At 36.1% G+C, this 24426-nt stretch overlaps 1 pseudogene across 1 annotated transcript; it reads right to left on the reverse strand.

Annotated features, from left to right (window-relative positions):
- Positions 1 to 244: 244 nt before the first annotated feature.
- LOC308621341 (large ribosomal subunit protein eL8-like) lies at positions 245 to 24416 on the reverse strand (annotated as a pseudogene). Its single transcript has 2 exons — positions 24328 to 24416; positions 245 to 1062 (listed from the first exon to the last, which is right to left on the reverse strand). The product of its transcript is annotated as a large ribosomal subunit protein eL8-like (transcript).
- Between the last annotated feature and the right edge of the window lie 10 nt (positions 24417 to 24426).

Genomic DNA, 24426 nt, shown 5'->3' on the forward strand with positions numbered 1-24426 from the left:
CACATAGTAAAATTTAATTTCCTTTAGTCTAGGACAATTTCAAGGTATTGTGGAAATAATTAACTGGAAACTCAACAAGCCTGGGTTTAAATCACCCCTTTTCATTTTACCAGCTAAAAGACCTGAATAAGTTATGTAATTTCTCAGAGCCTGTTTCTCCACTTTTTAAATGGTGATAGTAATATTTTACAAGGTCATTTTGACATTATACATAGTGGTGAGCACATAGTTCTGGCTCAATAAATATATTTTCTTCCTATTTCCACACATCCTGGGGATCAGCCAATTATCTGTTTATTTAGCCTTTTCAAATGATCTTTATTTATTCTTTCTTTTTTTCTCAAAGATGTTTTTTTTTTTTACTTTTATGTATAGAAAACTCAATAGTGTATACTTAGCTCAGTTTGATGGCCAGTTCTTTGATCTTTGCCTTTTCCAGCTTGGCAATGCAAGCCACCAACTTTGGACCCAGGATGTTGCCTCCTCAGTGGTGGCAGATTTCATATCTGTCATTGTAATTGGTCCTAATAGCTTCCGCCAGCTTAGCCTGAGGTCCTTTGTCTGCTGAGTTAACTTGTGTGAAGGTGACAGTGGTACAATTCTTCCTGTGGAATGGATCTCCAGCCTGGCCTTCCCTTTCTAATGTGGTAGGGAACCCCCATCTTATGCCACAGGACAGGCAGGAAGACAACTAGCTCGATGGGATCCTCATCATTTGCAATCACCACCAGCTAAATCTTCTTCTCCACCAACATAGTGACAATATTAACCCCTGCTGGAAGGATAGGTGGCCCCTTTGTGGGGACATCCCCTTTGCCGGCAGTTTTCTCCTTAGCCTGAGCCAGCAACCTCTCCTTCTTCTTTTGCTTCATATCTGGTCTGCACTTGTGGGCCACCTTAAGCAGTTGAGTAACTCTTTGGTGGTCCAAGGCCTGGGTGAACTGGTTAATCAAGGGAGGCACTTTCAGCCACTTATAGAGGATAGTTCTTTGCTGCTGCAGCCAGATGTGGTCAGACCATTTGACAAAGTGGGTGAGGTCCCTTTTGGGCTGATGTCCTGTCCTGGTGTGTAAAGGGTAACACTATGAGTGATGCTTAAGTTCCTTGTCAAGTTCATGTTTAGGACCACTCAGAAGGGTATAGGTGTATCAGTGATCTAGGTGGTTTAAGATGCCATCACAATTCTGAATTATTCTTAAATTTCTTAGATTGAAAAAATTCTGGTGGATCTTTGAAAACTATGTCAACACACACTTGCCAACTTACAGCTGCTCCTCAACGTACAGGCAGACCTCATTTTATTGGGCTTTGCTTATTTACACTTCACAGACTGCGTGTTTTTTACAAATTGAAGATTTGTGGCAACCCTGCATGGAGAAAGTCTATCAGTGGCATTTATCCAATAACATTTGCTCATTTTGTATCTCTGTGTCACATGTTGGTAATTCTTGCCATATTTCAATCTTTTTCATTATTATTATATCCTATGATTTTCTAGAAAGAAAAGTAAAAAATATATATATTCCTACAAAGAATCAGGAACTCAAGTGACTTTAAACTCCTCAATAGCAACAAAAGGAACAACAAAAGAATGAAATCATGACTCTACAATGCCAAAGAAAAGTTAATTCCAACTGTGTATTCTATATTCCAGCTATCTGTCATCTGCCAGGGTAGCATAAAGCATATTTTCTTAATTCAAGTTCCCAAAACATTTACTTCCGTTACATTCTTGCTAAAGGGGCTGCTGGAAGATGATTTTCACCTTAAAAAAAAGCAGACCAAGAAAAAAAGATGATGAGGGATTCATAACAGAAAAGATACAACCCAGGAGGGAAGTGATGAAAGTCTTCAAGATAATGGTGGAGGGAGATCTCAGGGAGACAACTGTGCCCCAGACATAGACATTCCTGGAGCAGTGTGACACAGGGAACAGACATGTGGAGGGCTGTCCACTCCATGCCCTCTGTAGAGATGCCATCTTTAATCTGATCAAATTACTGGAGGATGTGCTCCACACTAAGATAGTAAATCAAGAAAGAGCAAGGCATAACATCCAGAAAACAGCATCAACTTCCAGATTAATAAATTCCAAGGACGATAGTTCAGATAAGATGTAACCTGATGATAGCACTCAGAAGACCTGGAGCAAAACCAACCCAGAGAGAACAAAGAAGTCTCCAGGAGAAGAAAAGTCTGGGTAGACCAACTGATCTCATTGACCTTACAGAGAACTGTCCTATGGAGCTATTAGGAGGTCAGAAGAATTAGCAAGAAGTGCAAAGATAACCTGATAAATGAAAAAAACAAAGCAACTACTTCAATCTCAAGAAAGACAGAAAGTAAAGCAGGAAAACATCATAATCCACTGGATGTTCGACTGTGAATAATATTTGCAAAGGCATCAAAGAAACACTGGATATTCATTTAACTAAAAATTATAAATCTATTAGGAAGGGGGTAAAGAGAAGTGGGGGTGGGATGGCAATGCAAAAGAGCTAACATAAAAGGAAATCAATATGAGATTATATGCATATATGATCTAGATGGATATCTGTATGTTCTTGAGGAAGAGAGGAGAGAGAAAGAGAGGAGACCTGGGAGCTAGCGGGCATGATGTCCTCCCCTCGAACATAAACTTCACAGAGTATCAACATCAGACAAGGCCATTCTATGCCTGTGATGGATCAAAACAAAAACAAAACCACTCCATAATCACATCTGAACACAGACAGAACATGAGGATGGTTCAAGCCACAGAATGACTAAACTCCCCCTTCCTGCTTAATATGAGTGATCACTGCCTCTTTACTATTTAGCTCTAGCCTCACTCTAGTCTCCCCTTCTTCAAGATACAATTTATGATGATAGCCATAGAATTGCCCCTGCTTGCAGATAGCATCCAATCCAGAGCAAAGACCCACTTCCTTAAACCTTCCTTCAAATCACCTAATACCCCACAGATGGTGTGGGGTCTCCCTCGTGACAATGAATAATAAACTAACTCTTTCAACCACAGGTGCATTCCTGGTGGTCTTTGGCGGGCGAGCCTTTACTTATAGGAAGTATGGGGAGGGAAAACACTGGGTTTTGTTAAAATTCTTTTAGTACTTTTGGGCATGTGAAAGTATATAGGCATGCTACTTTGATAAAATACAAATTAATTTTTAAAAAGCTTATCACACACTACTTACCAAGGTGGGAAAGCATGTGCATATGTTGGCTGCATGGGGGGATTGTAATTGTTTTAAGAGGTGTCATCTTAAGAAGAAGGTCCAATAATTTCCAGTGAAGCTGAAAATAACTGGAACAATAACAATCCTCCCTGGTCCATAAAGGGCAACCATTTTAGACTCTGGGTCTGGTCAGCAGCAACAGGAAGGGGTTAACCTGTAGGAGAATTGAAACTGAATCCCTTTCACTTGCTTAAGGGCAGAGAAAAATGAGTATGGTTATTCCACAAAATTTGGATCACTGCTTAAAATAAGCTTGCAAGTATTTATTCATTAGTGATCCATGAAAATAAAGTACACACTTTAAAAGTCTAATTTAACATGTCAAGCATTGGGTGCACAAAGAAATGGATACAGTTTAAAAGTATCTGGTATGTAGCAATTTGGGTTGATCTCTAATTCACACTTTGTTTCTAAAAATCCATCTACTTCTGTGGCTAATGTTAGTGGTTTCTTTTAATTACAGATTCTGATTCCTGGAGGTAATTAGAATGGCCCGATATTTTTTTAGCTGACATTAAAGCCTCTCTTAAATAACAGAGGGAAAATGGAGCCACCCAGCAACATAATCATGATCTAAATAATCCCTAAAAACCTTCATAGTATCGAGGCTCATGAGTCAGAGTCACAATTTTTAAATCTGCCAGGATGTCATAAACAGACTTTAAGGGGAAAATCCCAAACATTAATTTCAATCATCCAGTTTCAATAACTTTCAACACATTGTCAATCCTGTTTTATTTATTCCCCCCACCCATTTCCCCTATAGCCCCAGAATAATTAGAAGCAAACACAAGACACCATATCATTTCATCTATAAACATTTAAGAAAATACCTATAGAAAGATAAGAGCACTTCTTTTTTTTAAGCATAAACATGATATCATTGTTGCACAAAATCACTGCCAATAAACTTGTAATATCCTCAAATACCCAGTCAGTGTTCAACTTTCCCCCAAATATCTCATAAATATTGTCACATAAATGTTTATACAGTTCATACTTTTGAATTGGGATAAAAATAATTCCACACATGGCATTTGGTTGGTATATCTCATAAGTCTCTTCAATTCTATCAGTCTCTCCCTCTATCGTTTTCCTGGTTGCAATTTATTATTTGAAGAAAACAGGGTTTTGGTCTTGTAGAATTTCCAAACTCTGGATGTTATTTTTTGAACCAATGTAGTGTTTTTTTTTAAATGTTCTCTCCCCCAACACACCCCTCCAAGACTTTAAGACTTTTTAAATGTTAAGATTAATCAGTGGATTTGGGTGTTGTCAGCTTGATTTATCCATTATAAAGGTTTCCATCTAATGAATGCTGGAGAGGGTGTGGAGAAAAGGGAACCCTCTTGCACTGTTGGTGGGAATGTAGATTGATACAGCCACTATGGAGAACAGTATGGAGGTTCCTTAAAAAACTAAAAATAGGGTTACCATATGGCTCAGCAATCCCACTACTGGACACATATGCAGAGAAAACTCTAATTTGAAAAGATACATGCACCCCAATATTCATAGCAGCACTATTTACAATAGCCAGGACATGGAAGCAACCTAATTGTCCATCGAGAGATGAATGGATCAAGATGTGGTGTGTACACACACACACACACACACACACACACACAATGGAATACTACTCAGCCATAAAAAAGAATAAAATAATGCCATTTGCCATGCTATTCCCAGCTTATCTTGTCCATTTTATGTCCCAGACCTGGAATCAGTCACTCTCCATGGTGTTTCTGTTTCTTGTGGAGACAAATGACATTTAGAAATCACAATCTGGATTGAACAGGTGTTCCTTGCTACAGATTGACCATTGTTTCCATGCTTTTTTAGTGGACAAAGATAAGCAAAAATATCATTAAAATGTATCCTGAATTCATACTGTTATTTCCAGTTCAGATTTAGGATCAACTAGTTTTTACTTCATTTTGATCTTATGTCTTTTTTCCCTTATACTGAAAATCTTGGTTCCTAATAGCATTAAAGTAATTACTTATTTGCTATATCATGTGTGTGTGTTTCAGATTCTCTTTTAGAGTCATTTATATTTACATGTTTAGAGTCATTTTAGAGTCATTTACATTTACATGTTTAAATATATTTAATGATATATGACAAACCAGCTAACTCAAAGATATATGTATATGTATAAAAATATGTATGTGTGTGTGTGTGTGTATACATATATATATATATATATATATATATATATATATATATATATATATATATATATACATTACTCCTGAAGTCTAATTTTACAGAGATTCCAGATAAGGAGCAGAAACCTCATTTCACAGAGAGGCTATTGCATAGAAATTTTGTCATTTCTATGAAAAAAATTAAAAGTCTGAAACTAGATAATAGATACAGATGTGCTTGTCCAGATCCCAAGCTGGATGACCAGGACTGGTGATCTTTTTTCAGGTTAATGAGAGGGAAAAGAAGGTTAGGAAAATTCACAGTAATTTTTTTTTTAACTGTCTTGAGAAAGATGTCAAGTGAGATGGTTACGGACTATTCTCAGTGATGTCTGAAAATTTCAGAATTAGGTGTAGTAGAATGAGCTAGCTGAATAGAGAGTAGTAGAAAGGGGATATTTGACATTGAGATTGAGTGGTGATGGTACAATATCTAGGATATAACACTTTTAGTGCAGGGCCATGGTATGGTGATTGGAAAGGTACTAGGGCTAAAGAAGTCAAGGAAATGGGAATCCAGGTTTGGGTGGATCATCTATGTAGGTATTGATATCTTTAAGCTGGGGTGTGATCAACTCAGGGAGTGATTCAATTGAGATGTGGGAATAAAGTATTAGAATTTCTACTTATAACTGACAATTTCCTTTCAAGATTCCTTTCTAGTGCATGTCTTATGTTGTACACTATAGTACAATACACTTTGTAGAGGGACTGATTTACATGAACAAGCAGCCAATTAAAGATTGGAGCTGACTGGGCCCTGCAATCTCTTTATAGTGGGTAAATTATACTCCATGGTATGGCTATGCTACCATAAATGTAACTCATTCCTTCTTAAGAGAATATTTAGTTTGTTTCTAATAAAAACAAAAATAAACAAATGGGACCCAATTGAGCTTAAAAGCTTCTGCACAGCAAAGGAAACCATCAACAAAATGAAAAGACAACCCACAGAATGGAAGAAAATATTTGCAAATGATACAACCAACAAGGAATTAATGTCCAAAATATACAAGTAGCACATGCAGCTCTACGTCAAAAAGCAAACCACCCAATCAAAAAATGGGGGAAGATCTAAATAGACAGTTCTCCAAAAAAGACATACACATGGCCAAAGAGCACATGAAAAGATACTCAACATCACTAATTATTATAGAAATGCAAATCAAAACTGTAATGTAATCAAATCACACCAGTCAGAATGGCCATCATCAAAGTCTACAAACAATAAATGCTGGAGAGGGTGTGGAGAAAAGGGGACCCTCCTACACTGTTGGTGGGAATGTGAATTGGCAGAACCACTATGGAAAACAGTATGGAGGTTCTTTAAAAAACTAAAAGTAGAACTGTCATATGATCCAGCAATCCCACTCCTGGGCATATATCCAGAGAAAACCATAATTTGAAAGAATACATGCACCACAATGTTCATTGCAGCACTATTTACAATAGCCAAGACATGGAAGCAATCTAAACGTCCAGAGTACAGAGTAATAGACAAAGAAGATGTAGTATATATACAATGGAATATTACTCAGCCATAAAAAAGAATGAAGCAATGCCATTTGTAGCAACATGGATGGACCTAGAGATTATCATACTGAGTGAAGTAAGTCAGACAGAGAAAGACAAATATCATATGATATCACTCATATGTGGAATCTAATTTTTAAAAAAGATACAAATGAACTTATTTACAAAACAGAGGCAGACATAGATATTAAAAACAAACTTAAGGTTATCAAAGGGGCAATGTGGAGGGGAGGGATAATCAGGAGCTTGGGATGAACAAACGCACACTACTTTATGAAAGATAGATGACCAACAGGGTCCTAACGTATAGCACAGAGAACTCTACCCAATATTCTGTGATAACCTATATGAGAAAAAAACCTAAAAAGAATGAATATATGTATGTGTATAACTGAATCACTTTGCTGTAGACCTGAAACTGACACAACATTGTAAATTAATTATACTCCAATAAAATTAAAATATTAAAATTAAAAACAAATATTTGGTTTGTTTCCAATCTTCAGTATTATAAAAATGGTAAAATAAACACTTTTCTTACATATGTTTCTGCATAGCTATTAAATTAGGAAAAATTCTTAGAAACAGAATTAGTGGGTGGAAATTTATGGATTCCAAAGGTATATTATTAGCTAAATTTGTACATATAATTGGAAAAAATAATACTTATTGCCAAAATATCACCAAAAATGCTAATTGACTTTGTATTTTATGAAAATTCTTATCGTCATAAATAAAAGAAAATTGATTAATATGAGAAGGGCAGAGAAAAAATTTCATCAACACAAACACTGATGTACCTGATTTTAGGAAACGTAGAGAAATAAATATTTTGTGTCATTGATTCTACTTTTCATTTTTAATGATTCCCACTTTCCTAATATTTTTCTTTTATATATCTATTTTGTTACATAGACTTATTTGTGTGACTCAATTAAGTGGACGATTTATGTCTCCAGAATTATGGAAATTTCACTAAGCAGAACAGAAACAAAAAACTGGCTTTCCCTTTGCCACTCTTTTTTCTCATAGTATCTGGGAAGAAAGTACCATAAAATGTAACATGAGGTATACCTTCTCAAATTCAAGGTAGCTAACTATTCCTTAAACAACAAGAACAAACATCACCAAAAGCCCTCAGTCGATTTTTATTATTATTATTATTATTTTACTATTTTGCCATTTGATTTTTTACTTCTTGACACTGGTCAATGTTACTACATAATTTCAATTCATTGCTTCAGTTTTCAGATCTGGAAAACTCACATGAGATTTAGTTGGAAAATCAATGACATTCAACTTTAATATCAAGCTGACTGCTAACAAAATTGTCAGAAATGGCGTTTCCTGTAGAGGAGGAACCATTCCACTCATCCATGTAACAGAATGAGAATTAGCTTCTGTTTATGTCTTTAATTAGGCATGTTGTCTTCTTCCAGACTGACAATGCACAAAGGAAAAAAAAGAAATCTGATCATGCAGATGAGAACAGAAGAGTGCTTCTTAAAACATATTAACCAAGCGATGGAATTTCTGTGGTTAAAGTCATAAGTGGTCCCCAGAGACACCATTGATAATCGCCGTTTTGACTGAATGGAGTCCTTCAGTCAATGCATTCTGTTTTAGTTGTTGTCTTTTTTTTTTTTTTAAATACCTGATTCACTGTTTTTGTTGTGGTCCCATGAGGCTTTGCCTTCTCCTGTGGAATTTTCTTGAGGAGAGTCTCATGAGATGACATTTCTTCTAATTAGATTTCTTGGCTGTTAGAGATTATTATGCTAAAAAAAAACCCCATTCTTTCCTCCCTCTTCCCTTTTCCATTACTACTATCCTGTTCTTGTGTTTTTATTTATGCAAGATGCAAGCCAGATGCTATATTAATAAGAGAGCTGATTTTCCTCAAGGAGCTATTCATTAGCATAGAATAGAATTGTAACTCTGCTGCAATTTCTGGGAATTCTTTAAATTCTTTCCATACATTTTTTTTTCATTTTAAGTAGTAAATTTTGGAAGATACACTTGAATTACTTCTGTTTACTGTGAATGTTGATGGAGATTTGGAGTTTTCACAATTAAATTTTAAAATTGAAGAGAGAATTAAAATCAGGAATTGTATCTTATAAACATAGGTAGCATATCACATTTGATGTGTGTAAAATTTTGAAAACTTAATTAAATGGAACAAAGGTGCTATATCAGAGCAAGGGAGTATCTTACACAACAAAGTCCAGATCCTTTGTTATTTGAGATATATACATTAAAACACATAGAATTAGATGAGATTTTTATTTCTGTCACAAATGCTATTTTATTAAATGAATAATATTAAAACAAAAAATAAAGACCTTCTTATACTCTTCAGATGAATACATCTTCTAGGGCACAAAAATATATTTTTTAAAGACAACAGTTAAATTCATTATGATTCCAAAAATAATCTCTTAAAACAGACATGAGATCCTTAAATTCCCAAACAACCCAGGAACACTCAATAAAAGTTTTGGAAAACTTTTTTTCATCCTCAAAAGACTTATTTTGTGTCTTCTTTCCTTGCTGGTTTAGGTTCTGTAACTTAAACTAACTGACCAGACAAAAGAGGTCATCTGAAGTCCATGACCACAGGGGTAAGACTTGAACCTGGAGAGCAATGCAGTACTTCTCCCTTTCAACAGGTTTTCCAGGCACTCATAACCTGTGTGTATTATTCATAAGTTGAAGCACCACCTTGGTTTTTATGCACAGCATATTTTTAAATCAAAATGTATGGACAGCCCCAGCAAACACTGCTTGCTCCTCTAGTGCTATAGCAGGTAGGAGTCGATAAGACTCATCCCTGACTTAATTAAGCCAACTCTAGTAGTAGTTATCTGTAACTAAAAATAAAGTCCTCACTGTCTCAAGAGCTATTAGACTTTTTATCTTATGTCTGGTTGTGCTAGCAACCACAGAGGTGGGGTGGACACTCCCTTTGCTCATCATGGGCCCTTCCATACCATTATCCCTTGGTCATCCTTAAAAACCTCAGCTTTTTTTTTTGATTTGATTTGATTTGATTTTTTAGCATCTTTATTGGAGTGTAATTGCTTTACAATGGTGTGTTAGTTTCTGCTTTATAACAAAGTGAATCAGTTATATATATACATATGTTACCATATCTCTTAAAACCTCAGCTTTGACCTCCTGTCTGTCCTCCTTAAACACTTTTTGCTTTCCAGGACTCTAAACTCTGCTGTTATTCCTACTTCACTGGCTGCTCCTTCTCAGTCTCCTTTGCTGATTTGTCTTCAGCTCTCTGACCTCTTATTATTAGAGTCCTCCAGAGTTCAGGCCTTGGACAACTTCCCTAACTACTACATTCCTTTGGTACTATCACCCTGGCCCATCTTTACATGCTGACTCCAAAATTTAGACCTTCACTCTGTACTTCTCCCCTGAACTCCAAACTTGCATATCCCATTGGCCACTCCACACTGCCACTCCGGTGTCTAGAGGCTTTGCAATAACATGCTTTAAACATCACCTGACTGCTCACACTTCTCACCTCCTCCACTGATGCCACCCAAGTTCAAGTTATGACTATCTCTCCCTTGGACAATTACAATAGACTCCAAACCAGTCTCCTTAAGGATCTATTTCTGTCCTGCAGTCTATTCTTGACACTAGAGCCAAAGTGATCATGATAAAAAATAAGATAAATCATGTCACTCATCAGTTCATATCTTCCCATATCTTTCCAGCTCACTCAGAGAGAACCCCGATATATTTATACTGACCAAGAAGACCTGATCTCATCCACTGGGATTTTGCTGACCTGAGCTCATATCCTCTCACCCCTCACCTGACTTCAGTCACATTGGCCTCCCTGATGTTATCCAGATGCCCCTTGCCAGGGACTTTCCCACCTCAAGTCTTTTGTACATGCTTCTTTCTCTGCCTGAAGTGTTTCTCTGCCAATGTCTATGTGGCTTGCTTCCTCATCACCATACCATCCTACTTCATTTCTCTTCAATGCACTAGTTGCCATTTGGTGTATCAGATGTTTCATTTACTTATTTTACTTATTGCCTGCCACCCCCCCACACACAAAAATTTAAACTCTGTAAGGGCAGGAATTTTTGCCTTTGTTGTTCACTGATGTTTCCATATCCCCGAAAATAGTACCTGGCAATACAGTGCTTACTCAATAGATAAGTGTTGAATGAATGAATTTCAGATAGCCTTGAAATCATAGATATTACCAGTCAATCTGTTGCCAAACATAAAATGACAACCTAGAGCATTCCTTAGTTGTGTATTCAGTGCTATGTTGGACAAATATACAGAATAACTGCCTTCAAAAGAATTATAAGAAGTTATATTCTACTTTGGGGTTTTAGACACATCTGTAGAGAACACAAACAAGCCAATGTAAGGACAACACATAAAATAAGAATCACAATTGCTTCTATATCACTGCTATCTTTTGAGACAGGACATATATCATTAAATACATCATTCTAAAACCTATTTTTTTAAAAGCAAGTTCCAACTCTATTCATTTGTCAGGAACAAATTCACACATCAACATCCAGGTTGACCACAAAATAAATATTTGTTCAAATTTCATTTATTCAAACAGTTATTCAAAAAACAGATTCTGTGAGTCTCTCATGTACCAGACACTGCCCGAAAGACATAGGCTCTTATTGTGGATGAGAAGGGCCAGTAACTTGCACTTACAGAGCTTATCATGATTTACTTGGACTTTGACCTAACAGATGAAGGAAAACTGGAAAGTTTTCTTTGTTCTTGTATGCCACAGAAGCATGCTTCCCCTTATACCTGGAATTCCTTCAACATCTATTTGCCAAATATTGGTAAGTTATATGAGGAAGAGGAATAAGGGCACAGGGGCAGTGAAAGACAGTTTGCCTATTTCATGAAAAGTTAAATATATCCTTATCATATAACCCAGGAGTTTCAGTCCAGTAGACATGAAAGCAACCACAGAAAGACCTGTACATGGATGTTCAGAACAGCTAAACTAGTAATATCCAAACACTGGAAACAATCCAGTGTCCATCAAGAGCTCAATGAGTAAACAAACTGTGGTATATTCACACAATGGAATAATAATAAGTAATAAAAAGGGCAAACTATTGACGCATGCAACAATTTAGGTGGATCTCAAAATTGTCATGATAAATGGAAAGAAAAAAGATACAAAGAGAATGGTATAATTTCATTTATATAAATTCTTAAAAATGCAAATGATTCCATAGGAACAGAAAGCAGATCATTGCCTAGAGACATGGATGAAAGAAAGTAAGGACTGCAAAAGGGCTCAAGGAACCTTTTAAGAGAGATGGAAATATTTGTTATCTTCATTGTGGTGGTGTTTTATTGGAGTATACACCTACCAATGTTCATCAAACTGTGTTCTTTAAATACGTACTTTTTCTTGTACAAAAGTTATACCTCTATAAAGTTACTTTTAAAACTAGACATACCATACAATTTATCAAAAAAGAATTTTGGAACCACATCTTCCTCCAAGCAAAAGCACTGGCTTAAGCACCTAGCAGTGTTTGGTACATAGTGGTGCTAAATGCTAAATGCAAAAAATAAATATTTATAAATAACTGTTAGCACTTACATAATGCTTCCTATCTACCAGTAACACTTGTTAATTTAATTAAGCTAATAACAAGTCTATAAAGCCATCTTTATTATTAAAAAAATTTAAAGAAATACTGTACAATTGTCCTCTATTTTAGGTTAGGACACTGAGAGCCTAGTCCTCAAGCTGGAGTCCTCAACTCCAGCTGGTGAGTTGCAGAACTGAGACTCCAATGCATGCAGTCTGTCTCTAGACGCATGTCTTTAGCTCCCTCAGCATACCACCATAGAAGAAAGGAAAGAAGGAATTAAAGAACTCAGAGAAAAGAGGCTTCTCTGTGTGCTTGGCAGTCAGAGAAGTCTTGTTAAAAAGACAGGATGTTTGCTGAGCTTTGAAAGATAAGGAAGCTCTGGAAAAGGAAGAGAGTGGACGTGCATCTCAGACAATGTAGATGTTGCCAGACATGAAAGGGCCTGAGAAGGTATTTGTCCAGTTTCTGGTGACATTCTTTACAGGGTGAGTTAGATCAAATTCCACTGACATTTTATCTTATAAATATTGCATGCAGGCTAGAAATAGCCACATCAGTGGCGAAGAAGGACAAAGGGAGGTGATTTCTCTCCTGACAGAGGTCCCAGGGCAGGAAAGGAACAGAAGATGGAGATAGAGCTGACTGTTTAATGATGAATGCAGCAATCTTTTTCTTTAACGTACAATATTATATGACTGAGAAAAGGGGAAATGATGAGGCTTGGCTTCTCATACCGACAGGGAAAAGGAAATATTGCTTTCACAGGGTCATGTGCCCACGCCCAAATTGGTTGTCAGAATTAGGATTTAATAACAATAAAAATATTGCTCTTGTGATTTGACCATGGTGGTGAAGATGATGTTAACCAGACATCCAGGAGAACAAATACAGTGCATACATTTACAGCTAAAGAAACCAAGAGATGTCTTTCACACCAGAGAACAAACTATGAGGAAAGGGCAGGCAAAGGAAGGGAAGGTCACACAAGGTTACTGAAGAAGCAGAGAGGACCAGATGCAGATCTTGAGAAAGCTCACAAAGCAAAACCAACAACTGAAGAATGGAAGGAGGAGAGCAGACTTGTTGTGGAGGTGGAAACTGCCCTGAATCCATGCTGATACAAAGAGGATAAAAGAAAAGTGGACAGTAAAAGACATCACGCAGGTACACCCTATTTGTAGGAAGTGGTCTGCCAATGGAGAAGTGAGAGGAGACATACTCTGCATGATGAGCAATGCTGCTGCTACCAATCTGAGTGATTGGGAAGAATAACACTAAGTTCACTCTCATATAAATTATACATCATAAAAGAATTTCTGCTAGCCTAAAACATGGCTATTGCCCTTATTTCCATGAACCTCCTGAAAATGGTAGGTCTAGGAGGAATTTAACTTATTCATATATGTGCAATGATCAAAAAAGTACCCACCTAAAAGTGTATTCAAAATAATTCTCAACAGACTATTAGTGAAGGATATTCGGCAGCACATTAAGCATACAATAATACAAAATAATCTAGTGACCTTTATTCTAGTAGCATAAGTATGGCTCACTGATAAGAATATATTAACATAATTCACTATAATAATTTGTTCAAAAGTAAAAATTTCAACACCCATTATTTATGAGAAAAAAATTTAAACCACGGTAAGAGAAAGATAAGCCTTTAATATGTCTTTATCAAACTAAAGGTCTGAATTATATAAAATGAGAAGCAGTGGAAAATTTCCTCTTAAAAACTGAGATGACCACTACCAATGGAAAAAGAATTGAGGTATAAAAAGTGGAAATGATATGGATACAAGTATCATTAGTTGCAGATGATATAATCATTTACTCAGAAAACTTGAGAAACTCAAAAAATCATTAGAAGTAATCAAATCAGTAAAATCTATGTATTGGTAGCTATATCTATATCATATATTAAAACAAGAACCAGTCGGTATAATGAAAGCAAAAGTTACAAAAAAGAAAGTAGATTGTCAAAGACCAAAGTTTATAAGAAATATGAAAACCCATATTAAGAAAACTTTAAAACGCTATTTAGGTACCCAAAGACTTAAAGAAAATATATATCATAATCTTAGATAAGAAAACTCAATGTCCTTAAGCTACCAACTCTTTCTAATTTAACCTGTGAATTTATAACTCTCCCAAGAAAATGACTAGGCCTTAAAAAATAGACAAGCAAATTCTAAAGTTGATATAGAAAAATCAACAAGGAAAAATATCCACATAATATCTGAGTGAGGTTAATGAATTGCATTATAAAGCCTAATTGATTACTATAGTGTCTTATTGTGAATGGATAGATAGATCAAAGAAAGAATATATAAATAGAACCAAATACATGAAGGATTTTGTTTTAGGGTATTTCTATCAGTAGAAAAAATAGAAATTATTTAGTAAATGGTGATGAGGGAATTCGTTAACCATCTAACCAACACTGAATCACTGTATCACTCTGCAATAAAATTCAGATGGACCAAAATTTTAAGTGTGAAAAGTAGAACCATGAAATTACAGTTTGTTTACTAGTAGAAAAGGCATTTCTAAATCAGATACAAAATCCAGGAAAGATAATTGGAAAAGCTGACTATTTGAAATATATAAACCCAAAAATGTCTACATGGTAAAAATTATCATAAAGATAAAGACAAAAATAAAATATAGAAAAGTAATAAACTATGGTCTTTAATGTTTAAAGCACATTATGCTAAGTGAAACAAGTCAGACAAAGACAAGTACCATATGATTTCACTTATATGTGGAATCCAAAAGCACTAACAAACAAAAATCCCCTACTTCCTAGATACAGAGAACAGATTGGTGGTTGGTAGTTGCCAGAGGGGTGGGTGAAATGGGTGAAGGGAGTCAAAAGGTACAAACTTCCAGTTATAAAATAAGTCATGGGATGTAATGTACAGCCTGGTGACTATAGTTAATATTACTGTATTGTATACTTGGAATTTGCTAAGAGAATAAATCTTTAAATTTCTCATCACAAGAAAAAATAATTTTGTAACTACATATGGTGATGGATATTAACTAGACTTATTGCTGTGAACATTTCACAATATATACAAATATTGAATCGTTATGTTGTACACCTGAAATGAATATGTTATATGTCAATTATACCTCAATAAAAAAATTTTTTTAACAATAAGGTATAGCCCTTAACGTTTAAAGAACATTAATACAAATCAATGCAAAAATTTCAAAATGTCTAAGTGAATAAATAATTATATATAGTCTTTGGTTGAACCATATACCATTCTAAGTGCTCTATATTACATATACTATCTCACATAATTTCCCAACAATACTACTACTGTACAATACTTTACTATCCCATTTCACATATGAGACAAGAAGTTAAGTAACATGCCCAAGACGACACATATATTGAGTGACAGGACTGGTATTTGAATCCAGGAGAATCGTATTCCAAGTTCAGAGTTTGACCACCATACTATGCTGTCTCACCATGATATAATAATTAGTCTTATAATGAGAATGAGGCAGCTCCCCAGGTAGCAGTTGGAACACTCCTCAGGATGTAAATTTAAATGGAAAGGGCCAAGTTCAGAATATGTATATAGATTCCACCATTAGTGTAAAAGAATTAATGGACTATAGACACACACATGCATATACTTACTTCTGCATAAATTATTCTTGGAAATATACTGAAAAAAAGAAAAAGACCTGGTACTTGGAGAGATAACTGGGTAGATAAGTGTATACAGGAGTAAGGGGGACATTTTGCTGCATGCTGCTCTATGTTTTTGAAAGTTGTGCCATATCATGTATTAACCATTGAAAAAAATTAAATATTTTTCTAAAATAACACATATTTAATGTTTAGTGCACTGCATGGTTTATTGCAATCAAACTCTTTGTAGTGAAAGTGCTTATAAAGAGTGAAATGGCCAAATGTTTACACATAGACAAAGAGAGAAGGCTTGAGCTAAACAGCTGTTAACAGCATTTTAGCTTTCCCCCAGTAGCACAAAGCCAGTTCAGAGCTGGGACTAGAGTAGACAGTGAATAAACACTACCCAGGTGCCAGAAAGCTCAGTGCCCAACTTAAAGCTGGTCACACTAACTCCCTTAACCCTTAAGTTGACTCATTTGAGTTTTCCTTTTTCCCTTGGTTCTCACATTCTGTGTCTACTATATTCATTTTACTGTTATTTCCTATGTTGTAAACTTCAAATCATTTTGGAGTGACAGATAGACTATTCATAGTTAGCATATACAAAAGCATGATTTTAAATGTTTGCTTACCAAAGCATTTCCATAAAATGGAACAAGAGAAATTATTGCTCTCACCAGGCATGGCATTCAGACTTTCCATTTAACTTAGTGAAATCACTCACCTGTAACAGTCTGTAATTTGCTGTTTTTACCAAAGCATTTTGTTTCTTTCCAGTGTTTGTGAAGTAGTAAATCAATTCATCTCCCTGAACATGAACTCTAAACTAGATGATCAACCAGTGTGCTCCTTAAATCTTAACTTGGAAATGATCGTCACTTTCTAAAACCACCACAAAATAACAAGAACCTACCTGAATGAAAAGGCTGAAATGTAACGAAGGCTTCGTGGTGCTATTTATAAATTGCTTAAGCATCTGCCGCCAACCAGAGTTTCATGTATTCTACGGCTGCTGAATTACATCTTTGTACACGGTAAGAAAGCACGTCTAGCATTTTTTACGTAGGGGAGATAAACCCTGTTTGTGAGCTCTGCAGTGAATGAGACTGAACTCAGTACTTGTTTATGGTCCCCCAAGATTGTTCACCAAGCCTGAAATGTATCAAATAATTACCCACAGCAGTAGAAGCTGGAGCTGTGTTTTGTGTGCTATTGGCTCAAGTCAATTATAACTTCTTTCAAACTGCTCCATCAACTTCTGCAAATTGTAGCATATATCTCCATGACAGAAAGGAGGCTCATCTTTCATTTACATCGTACTTTTTCCAAAGCCTAAAGATAGAAAATCCTGCCTTGACTGATTATAAATATCCCTCTCCTCAGGATATGACTGAGAGACCGAAGGATGTCTGTTTTTCTCCCTCTTCATTGAAAGGGAGTTGCCATTCAATTAAATTGAATGTTACTTTCATTTTCTATGGATGAGTTTACTTAGTATCTCTGCAAGCACATGGAGACATCCGGGTTGCTGCCTGTCTGGCTACTCAAGGCAGCACTGTCGTTTCACCAACCCAGTGGAAGCTGCAGGATCAAACTGGGACTGAGTCATTGTAAGCAGAGCTTTATAATTTTCCCTGTTGTCCTCATTCTACTTCCTAACCACCAGGAAGCTTATTCCGGGACCCATTCAGACTTGGATCATCTAGGTTGTTCCTTACCCATTAAAAGTTACCAGCCTTGTTTCTCATTCTTATAGATTTACTAGACATTAGTGACTTACTCCATTCTGGCCAAGGTTAAAGAAAAGAATTAACTGCTCGTTAGCTATACTAACAGAAAGGCCTCTGAGTTGATTTTTAACAACCAGGGCATGGAAACCGCTAAACCATTAGAAAGACTGCACTCTGGAAATTGAAAAAGACATTAAAAATTGTGTATTCTCCACATCCCATATATTAGGAAATTGACGCTCGAAGTAACCACCTATAGAGTTAGTTAGTTGAAGATCTGAAACCAAAACTCAGGTCTCTTTTTCTTTCCATACTGATTTGCTGACTGCAAATCTTCAATAGTTTTTGAGGCTTTGAATTGCAAGATAACCCAAAAGTGAATCATTGCTGTTTGAGTCTCTGGCATATGTCTATCATATAATAAAAGATATAATATAAAAATAGACTATATATATATATATATATAGAGAGAGAGAGAGAGAGAGAGAGAGAGACTATATATCTGTATTTATATCTGTAATTTATGTGTATGTTTCTACAACAGAATAATAGAAGATATCTACTAGATAATAAAGAACATGGAGCATGAGATAAAAATTGTCATGTGTGTTCTTGTGGGTGAAGAGGACTCATGGGAAGCAGAGTCCTTTCTCTTCATTGGAGTGTGCCATACGAAGATATGTACACTATGGATCATCCCCTTTTATTTTAACCAGATAAAATTGGTTTGAAATAACCAACGTTTACTTTTGAAAAGAGAACTTATTGACTTCTCCAAGCATCAACACTAAGGCTGTCCACTCAACTCTGTGAAATCGTTCACCTGTAATAGTCACAATTTGCATTTTCATAAGGACTGGAAGAGGAATTATCACAAAAGGCTTAGCTTCTTCTTAGGGAGGGCAGAAGAGTGACAATTTAAGAACATAGACTTTAGTGTTAAATAGACCTGGCTTTGAGCCCCAGTTTTGCTATTTATTAACTAAGACATCTTGAAAGTTTCTTCTTTAGGATTCCATTGTTGGTGAAAGAGCCATCATAAAGAAAACCACTTTGTAGAAGTTTTCTAAAGATAAATGAGGTAACGAATGAAAGTGCTTAGCTCTTTGCCTGAGTCATAGTAAGCCCTGAATGAATATAGCATATTCTAACCAAAGGGGCTGTAGGAAAGGGAAGGAGCTGTTCCAGGTTTGTTTAGGTGGTAGGGAGTATTGGAGAAAGGAAGGTGTCTTGAATATATATAACAGGACAATAGCAGATGGGGCCCTAGAATGTCATGTCTAGTGTCAGTAATATGTAAGTCATCTCCCAAATCACCCTGAATCCTTTCTAACTAATCTCTAGTCATTTTACATAGTTTCTCATCAGTGCCTTTTCCCATACAGTCTAGTCTACCTGAAGTGCTTTCCACTTCTCATTGCCACCCCAGCTATCGTGGTAAGGCTATATATTTTTTTGGGGGGGTCACGCCAGGGCAGCTTGTGGGACCTTAGATCTCTGACAAGGGATCAAACCCATGCCCCCTGCATTGGGAGCATGAAGTCTTAAACCCTGGACCACCAGGGAAGTCCCTCATGGTAAGGTTACATATTCTTCAGTCTCCGATTATCCTCCTGTTTCAAGTCCATCTCCTCAGTGAACTGAGCTCTTTAAGGGAACAGGCCATGGCAATGTTAAAGGTTTTAATGTTATTCATATTTTTATTCCTAATACTTAGAAGAGTGTCTGATATATAATAGGTCTCCAAACATTATTTGATGAATAAATGTATGAATGAACCACTCACTGCTCAGCCTACCTGGATTAGAACTCCTGGAAAAATTCTGCTGACGTCTTTCTTTCTAAAGTGAAGAGCTATCCCATTTGCTCTTGAGTGGTTGTGACCAAGCACTGGGAATTCTGAGTGTCTATTTTTCCAACAAGTATACCTCCCCAAAAACAACAACAAAAAAAAAATTAAAAGAAAAAACTGGATGGTCACCTTTTTCACTGAATGTGACAAAGTGGTGTATTCTAAGAAACAACCCTTTCTAATAACCCAATCAAAGTAGAAAAAGAAATCTAGTGCCTAACCAAGTTCAAGGACAAACTCTACTAAGTCTCCAAAGTTCACCCACTTATTTAGACTGACTGTGTGTTATATAATACTATTGTAGCACTGTCAAATTTCTTGGATCTAATAATGTTACCATCTTCTAATACATTTATGTCTGCAAGTCTATTCCTAGAGACTTCTTTACCATTTTGAGTAAATTCCTCACCTATGCCATGGCTCAATGTTCTCATCTATAAAATAGACATAATAAAAGAGCCTATTAGGTCTTCATAGGGAGGGTCTGAGGAAGAAATTAGTGATAAAAATAAGACATTCAAAACAGCACAATGAACAATTAATAAAGGTTAAATATGATTATATTAAAATATTTTACATTAATTTAGGGGATTTTATGGTTATAGTTACATAATTAGAGGTGTGTAAATAAGTGATTCTTGTAAACATTGGAAAATTCCTCCAAGAACTGAAGAAATTTACTTTAAAAATAAACATTGTATTTCTTACATTCCCTCATACGTTTTGGATGATTTATCAGAAAGTGCATTCTCTGGATTAAGAGGTATGGGAGAGGAGGTCTTCCTTTTTGTGAATATTTCAGTCTACCAATGGCCACTTAATAGCTTACTCTTTCTTTCTCTTATACTTCTTCCATTTTCTCTCTTCTTACATTTCTACCCCACATGCTAGTGTAGAATTAAAATCCTATGCGATCATCATTAGTGTATAGGAATGCAAGAGACTTCTGTTCATTAATTTTATATCCTGCAACTTTACCAAATTCATTCATTAGCTCTAGTAGTTTTCTGATAGCACCTTTAGGATTCTCTATGTATAGTATCATGTCATCTGAAAACAGTGACATCTTTACTTCTTTTCTGATTTGGATTCCTTTTATTTCTTTTTCTTCTCTGATTGCTGTGGCTAAAAATTCCAAAACTATGTTGAATAACAGTGGTGAGAGTGGACAACCTTGCCTTGTTCCTGGTCTTAGAGGAAATTGTTTCAGTTTTTCACCATTGAGAATGATGTTGGCTGTGGGTTTGTCATATATGGCCTTTATTTTGTTGAGGTAAGTTCCCTCTATGCCTACTTTCTGCAGGGTTTTTATCATAAATGGGTGTTGAATTTTGTCAAAAGATTTTTCTGCATCTATTGAGATGATCATATGGTTTTTCTCATTCAGTTTTTTACTATGGTGTATCACAATGATTGATATGCATATATTGAAGAATCCTTGCATTCCTGGGTTAAACCCCACTTGATCATGGTGTATGATCCTTTTAATGTGCTGTTAGATTCTGTTTGCTACTATTTTGTTGCGGATTTCTGAATCTATGTTCATCAGTGATATTGGCTTGTAGTTTTCTTTCTTTGTCACATCTTTGTCTGGTTTTGGTATCAGGGTGATGGTGGCCTCGTAGAATGAGTTTGGGAGTGTTCCTCCCTCTGCTATATTTTGGAAGAGTTTGAGAAGGATAGGTGTTAGCTCTTCTCTAAATGTTTGATAGAATTTTTCTGTGAAGCCGTCTGGTCCTGGGCTTTGGTTTGTTGGAAGATTTTTAATCACAGTCTCAATTTCAGTGCTTGTGATTGGTCTGTTTATATTTTCTGTTTCTTCCTGGTTCAGTCTCAGAAGGTTGTGCTTTTCTAAGAATTTGTCCATTTCTTCCAGGTTGTCCATTTTATTGGCATATAGTTGCTTGTAGTAATCTCTCATGATCTTTTGTATTTCTGCAGTGTCAGTTGTTACTTCTCCTTTTCCATTTCTAATTCTGTTGATTTGAGTCTTCTCCCCCCCCCCCTTTTCTTTTCATGAGCCTGGCTAATGGTTTATCAATTTTGTTCATCTTCTCAAAGAACCAACTTTTAGTTTTATTGATCTTTGCTATCGTTTCCTTCATTCCTTTTTTCCTTTATTTCTGATATTATCTTTATGATCTCTTCTGCTAACTTTGGGGATTTTTGCTCTTCTTTTTCTAATTGCTTTAGGTGTAAGGTTAGGTTGTTTATTTGAGATGTTTCTTGTTTCTTGAAGTAGGATTGCCATTTATCATTGCAACAAAAAAATAAAATACCTAGGAATAAACCTACCTAAGGAGACAAAAGACCTGTATGCAGAAAACTATAAGACACTGATGAAAGAAATTAAAGATGATACACAGATGGAGAGATATACCATGTTTTTGGATTGGAAAAATCAACATTGTGAAATTGACTATACTCCCCAGAGCAATCTACAGATTCAGTGCAATCCCTATCAAACTACCAATGGCATTTTTCACAGAACTAGAACAAAAAATTTCACAATTTGTAGGGAAACACAAAAGACCCCGAATAGCCAAAGCAATCTTGAGAAAGAAAAATGGAGCTGGAGGAATCAGGCTCCCTGACTTCAGACTATACTACAAAGTTACGGTCATCAAGACAGTATGGCACTTGCACAAAAACAGAAAGATAGATCAATGGAACAGGATAGAAAGCCCAGAGATAAACCCATGCACATATGGTCACCTAATTTATGACAAAGAAGGTAAGAACATACAGTGGAGAAAATACAGCCTCTTCAATAAATGGTACTGGGAAAACTGGACAGCTACATGTAAAAGAATGAAATTAGAACACTCCCTAACACAAAAATAAACTCAAAATGGATTAAAGACCTAAATGTAAGGCCAGAGAGTAGAAAACTCTTAGAGGAAAACATAGGCAGAACACTCTATGACATAAATCACAGAAAGATCCTTTTTGACCCACCTCCTAGAGAAATGGAAATAAAACCAAAAATAAACAAATGGGACCTAATGAAATTTAAAAGCTTTTGCACAGCAAAGGAAACCATAAACAAGCCGAAAAGCCAACCATCAGAATGGGATAAAATATTTGCAAGTGAAGCAACTGACAAAGGATTAATCTCCAAAATTTACAAGCAGCCCATGTAGTTTAATATCCAAAAAACAAACAAACCAATCAAAAAATGGGTAGAAGACCTAAATAGACATTTCTCCAAAGAAGGTATACAGATTGCCAACAAACACATGAAAGGTTGGTCAACATCACTAATCATTAGAGAAATGCAAATCAAAATGTGTGAGGTATCACCTCACACAAGTCAGAATGAACATCATCAGAAATTCTACAAACAATAAATGATGGAGAGGGTGTGGAGAAAAGGGAACCCTCTTGCACTGTTGGTGGGAATGTAAATTGATACAGCCACTATGGAGAACAGTATGGAGTTTTCTTAAGAAACTGAAAATAGTACTACCATACGACCCAGCGATCCCACTACTGGGCATTACCCTGAGAAAGCCATAATTCAAAAAGAGTCATGTATCACAATGGTCATTGCAGCTGTATTTACAATAGCCAGGAAATGGAAGCAACCAGAGTGTCCATCGACAGATGAATGGATAAGGAAGATGTGGCAAATATATACAGTAGAACATTACTCAGCCATTAAAAGAAACGAAATTGAGTTATTTGTAGTGAGGTGGATGGATGTAGAGACTGTCATACAGAGTGAAGTAAGTCAGAAAGAGAAAAACAAATACCATACGTTAACACATATATGTAGAATCTAAAAAAAAAAAAAAAGGTTCTGAAGAACCTAGGGGCAGAACGGGAATAAAGATGCAGACTTACAGAATAGACTTGAGGACACGGGGAATGGGAAGGGTAAGCTGGAATGAAGTGAGAGAGTGCCATGAACATATATACACTACCAAATGTAAAATAGATAGCTAGTGAGAAGCAGCCACATAGCACAGGAAGATCAGCTCTGTGCTTTGTGACCACCTAGAGGGGTGGGATAGGGAGGGTGGGAGGGAGACACAAGAGGGAAGGGATAGGAGGATATATGTATACGTATAGCTGATGCACTTTCTTATAAATCAGAAACTAACACGACATTGTAAAGCAATTATACTCCAATAAAGATGTTACAAAAAAATCTATGTGATCAAGAACATAATAAATGGCTTAAGTCTGAAACTCTTACATGCTGATTCTTGATAGAACATCCTTTCTCCCTCCACCCCTCCCGCCTGCAGGTAAATTGTCCCCTGATCTCCAGCTGCCACCTTGACAAAAACTGAACCCCAGAGCCTAGCATGTAGACCTATAATTTGCCATTTTATTTTTCAATCTCAGCATGGTGCTCCCTGGTCCCAAGCATTTCCCACTTTGAAATGAAATAGACCCCTGCAGAATTCTCTTACAACTGGTCCCTCATCCTGATGAAGAGACTGAATAGGACAGCGGAAATGGCTTACGGGATGATAGGGGAATAATATTCAGTGATAGGAGGAGCTCCTGAGGTGAATGCCAAGATGATTGTTTTGTTCAAACGGTGGTGAGTCATGTCCCCAGGG

The sequence above is a fragment of the Mesoplodon bidens genome (assembly GCF_964165515.1).
Source record: "Mesoplodon bidens genome assembly, chromosome: 8".
NCBI classification, from domain to species: Eukaryota; Metazoa; Chordata; class Mammalia; order Artiodactyla; family Ziphiidae; genus Mesoplodon; species Mesoplodon bidens.